General features: G+C 36.6%; 1 long non-coding RNA gene across 1 annotated transcript; it reads left to right on the top strand.

Moving 5' to 3' along the window:
• Positions 1–412: 412 nt before the first annotated feature.
• LOC123086004 (uncharacterized) lies at positions 413–4,781 on the top strand. The gene is made up of 5 exons (XR_006440257.1): positions 413–1,119; positions 1,824–1,950; positions 2,773–2,904; positions 3,998–4,109; positions 4,562–4,781. It is a non-coding gene; the product is annotated as an uncharacterized lncRNA (long non-coding RNA).
• Positions 4,782–4,988: the final 207 nt, after the last annotated feature.

Raw genomic sequence — 4,988 nt, 5'->3', positions numbered from 1 at the left:
GAATAAAGCAATAGCAATAAACTGAACGATCAATATGCTAAGCTAATGGATGGGTCTTGTCCATCACATCATCTATACCTATACTAATCACAGACTCTCAAGAAATTACGACGTTAATTAGAAATTATGAGTCGTTAATCTGGTGGGACCAAATTATTAGGTGTAGATTTAGTTAAATTTTCGCTCCATTGCAAAAAATGCACCAAAGCCCACGATTTTTTCCATCGGTTGTAATAATGAGTCCATCTGAAACACAATTATAATATTGCTAATCCATAGATTATTCCCAAAAAACAAGCCTTAAATTTGAAAGAAAAACTAAAGCAATCTTTATCTGTTTCATGACAAAAAAACTCAACCTGCTCATATACTCCAGCTGTATCCTTCCATAAATACAAAAGGAAATAATCCATAGCTTCTTTCCTTCGCCCCCGAGCAGCCGTGCCGCCGGAGCTTGCGAACCCCGCCCCTCAACTCCTCTGTGTCCGATGCGATGCCGGAGCATCCATCGTATCCGGGCGAGCTTACCATCGAGAAGTAGCCGCCGCGCCGTCCTCCTGCTTTGACTTCTCCCATCCTTCCCTGCTCCTCTCCCACCTTTCTCTGCCTTGCCTCCACAGGGACACTGGGACACCAGCGGCATGCGATACGATGCCGCCCCAACTGGATCCACGCCCTCCTCCATTGCCTGCTCTCGAGCCATCAATCCTTGCCTCGAATCGGTATTGCTGGCAGCCATCGTTTCCAGATCCTAGCTTGGCCGCCGCTGAAAGATCCAGCACCATTGTGCCTCTCACCGTCGATGGCGGTAGTAATGATGCAACCATGCATGTGGCAGCACCCATGTGGTGCGAGCGGAGCGACCGCCTTGCGGAACGCCTGCAGGGCTCCCTGCCTCGAGCAGCATGCATGGGTGGCGGCTTAGACGTCAAAGGAGCTTCAGCACAAGGCGGTGATCCAATAGTACTCCTTCCAATACAACATTATTTGATCCAATGCAAAGTGGACCTTTCTTTCCCTTGCCTAGCTCCAATCTTTGATCCATCCATGTTTTAGGTAATGTGTACAGAGAACGAGGATACCAAGCCAAATTTGTTGAATGAGGATTTCAAGTTTGAGGTAACATTGTTGCTGACCCAACTGTTCATATTTAAAAACCATTTTGTTTTTTGGTGACAGTCGCCTCTATATCGAGTCAGCAGGGAAGTATCTATCTATTTGTGCTATTTCTGCAATTTTGTAAGCCAGATTTGTGCCAAGTGCATTGCATAATATATCTCTAATAGGTCCATACCTATTTCTGAGATCTTCCAGCATTTTTATTACAACAGAAAAATTGTCCTTAACACATATATAGTATGCACTGGGCAACTGATATATATGATGGTTGATAATAATTACTTCAGGGTATCCATTCTGCTATATTTTACATACACATGAAAATTTGTGATATTCAATGTGATCCAGTTTCCAGATATAGATTAGTATTATTACGAGCTACCTAGAAAGTGTTTAGGATTTTAGTTTCAGCTATGGTCATGGACTGTGCACACGATTAACAGAATGAAAAACTGCATCAAGCATTAGTTTTTACATGCGTGAAGCATTTTACAATAAATTTCCTATTATTCATCAGCTAGCTAAATGAACGGACACCGTATGATAAGGCAAACAACCACACTAAATATCACGAGTCATAATAATTCCAGGCTATTTTTACAAAAACATTTGAGTGGAATATGTTGTGATTACCTTTTTCTTAAGCTTCAGAAGGTTATCTTGGATTGAAATGACAATTTGTAACTTTTCACCCTTTTTAATAGTTCTGAAGACCATTAGATAATTGAACTGGTGGTGAGTTCAATGTGATCAAAAATTGTTGGTCAAACATGAAAGGATGCACACTCGTTTTTGAAGACTGAAAAGAAAGTTTCATGAAGCAACCTCGAGGTATCAATCAAGTCTTACTTTTTGATTCCTTGTTTGCCATTTGCATGATGTGTATCAGTTTTGGTTATTGTTAGAAGGCAGACTATCAGAAAATGTTTCGTGTTGATTATAATTTTGTTCACTATAGATATCTAAAGTTTGTGGTTCAATTTATGAACTGCACTGGTCTAGATACTATTGCTGAAAGTTGATGCTGACACCCAGTAAGATACTCTTGGAGCTGCCTTCTCTGAGCATATCTCCAATCATGCATCTACTGATTCACATCATAAATGTTAATTTTCTGATAGGCTTACTATACACAAATTTTTCTGGATCTTACAGAATATCAGATGTTAACGTGTAATTGATCAGTTTACTCTACCTGATACATTAATCTTTCTGTTTTTGTTTCCATTCTATTTATGGTGGAAAATGGTTTCTTCACCATTTGGTTGATGTTTAATTAAACCATATTTGTACACCTATTGAATATATGTTAGTTCAACCAACATTCCAAATAACATTTTTATATCGTGATGCTTACTACAGTTTTTTCCTCTGAGGAAACAACACCAAGGCACCCAGTGAGTATTTCTAAGTTCAACTGATATTCCACTTTTGCATATTGTAGTACTTCCCATAGTTATTTCCTCTAGGAAAAGACAATAAGGCATTATATTTTTACCCTGTTTATATCGGCCTAATTGTTTCCAATGATACAGATTGAGGCTACCTTATTTAATGTTCCCTTTTGCACCCTGCTGATCAGTTGCATATATGTAAACTTTTCCTATACTACAAAAGACATTATTATTTTTCTGATTAAAATTTATCTCACAGGTGCTGCCATGGCAACATCCATGAGACTATAAGGATCTCAAGGGAAAGAGTTGTGATGGGCCGATGGCGCATCTATTCACACCATGGACATTCATCGCCTGCTACTCATGCACCCACTCTAAAGTCAAGCAAGTATGTATCTTAAGTGCAATGCTGCAGTTAACATTTAATCATATTAATATTATCTCTGATATCTTGGACACAACATAGATTTTACAAGAAAAACTTTATCAAGCTAGATTTGTTACACATGCACTACATGTTAATGTAAGTGGGAAGGACTAATTTTGTATTTTTCCATCATGTTGAAAGTTGTCCCTGATGTACGTACATTATTAGCCACCATGGAAACGACAAATAGCTGATGTTTGATAATAGTTACTTCATGGTATGTTGCACATTCCTCTAAATTTGCGAGATCTGAGATAGTAGAAACAACACATCATGATCTTCTAGCCGTGCTTGACGCTTCGTTTTTTGAGGACCATGCAGTAAAATGGATTTAATTACCAATCTATGTAGGATTATTAAGCATCTGATGTAGAAAGTTTTAGGATTTCAGTATATGTTTAGTTACACACTTATAGTTTATGCAAGCGAATTAGCAGAAATAAATTGCACGAACTATTATTATTTTTTTGATAATGTGTAGCATGTACAACTATTTTTCTATTGCAAAAAAAGCATTCCTTGCCCCAAGCGACCGAGCACACAAATAAGAGTGACTCCAAGCTTTTTTTTCAGAACTGAGTTAGTTACGTTATCCGTAAAAGTATCTTAGGTTTCAGAACTGAGTTAGTTACTAATTTAATTTTTCTAAATACTATAAAGACTAAAATTTTAAGAATTAAACCAATAAATGTAGTGAAGTCAAAGGTCTGTTTGGAATATTCTTAGTGCAAGTCTGTCATGAAAGGAGGGCTGTTGTTTTTCCATGACTGACTGGTGCTTCATGAAGCAACAGTCATAATATCAATCTAAGTCGAAGCCTTTGTCTAATCTCCTTTTTTGTAAAACATTATTTTGTAATATTCTTAACTTAATTAATGATCACTTCTATTATGCTACCATTTTATGCGCACCATGTTTTAAAATGCAATGCCCCACTACGGAACAGTTAACTATACATAATTTCTCTTGAAGTTAGAAGGAAGTCCCTGTTATTTTTAGTTTTATACACCATACATCTATGAAGTTTCTTATTTCTTATTTAACTCTTCTATAGAAGATCCTATTCTTAAAGGTTGTTGTTGACGCCCAAAAAGCTCCTCGGTAGACATGTTCCTCTCCAGCACATCACTTGGTGGATCTAGAGGGGCAACCATCAGCTTATAAAGGTCAAATAAATTGCTTGCTATTGTTCCTTACCAAGAGTAATTTCCCCAGTGCCCAACTTACAATTTGATTTGTTGGATCATGATAAGGTCTCCATGATGTGCATAGGATGCGTTTTTACATTGAATTTGTTTTCCTATCTTACATCCATGCATTCACATATTAGAGGATAAATATGTTGCAGGCTCTTATCTACATGCATGAATATTAACTTTGTATCCAATGGTAAAGTTGGCTTTATCAGGTGACCTGGGCAACACCTTTCCACATATATATTGTATTATTGGCGAACAATATATTTCTATTCTAAATTTTTGACTTTATCAAATTTATATTACAGGAAAAAGGATCATGTAATAGCATGCGAGGTGTATGTTGTTATTAGCATCTTCTTTTTTGATGCAGTGTATTTGCGTACATATAACAAGTTTTTTGTCAAATACATATATTGCAGGACAATGGATGATCAAGTAGCACCCAAGATGGCAAGGTGGTTGAGATATACGAACTGTTGTATCTTGAGGATTCATGATGCAGTTGTATGTCAATACATGTAGATTTATGACTATTGCCATAGCATCCAGTGTATCTATCTATCTATCTATCTATGTCTTCTTAACATCGACATATTTACCTTGACTAATTATTGTTTAATACAGGTTCTTTCTCTGTTAGTGATCTGATTTTTATTGGTTTACACCCACTTGGTTCAAACATTATTATTCTCTACTTTAGACATTTATATAAATAAATAACTTTTAAATGCCTAAAAATATATTACTTTTGTTTTTTTACTAGAGGTAACATATTGACATATCAATGGAAAAGGTATGTTTTGAAATATGTTATAGTACAATAGTACATCATGTGTAAACGTCGGC

Source organism: Triticum aestivum, chromosome 4A (assembly GCF_018294505.1).
Source record: "Triticum aestivum cultivar Chinese Spring chromosome 4A, IWGSC CS RefSeq v2.1, whole genome shotgun sequence".
In the NCBI taxonomy this organism is placed as follows: domain Eukaryota; kingdom Viridiplantae; phylum Streptophyta; class Magnoliopsida; order Poales; family Poaceae; genus Triticum; species Triticum aestivum.
The sequence above is the reverse complement of the archived record's forward strand: the minus strand, read 5'-3'. Positions and strand labels throughout refer to the sequence as shown.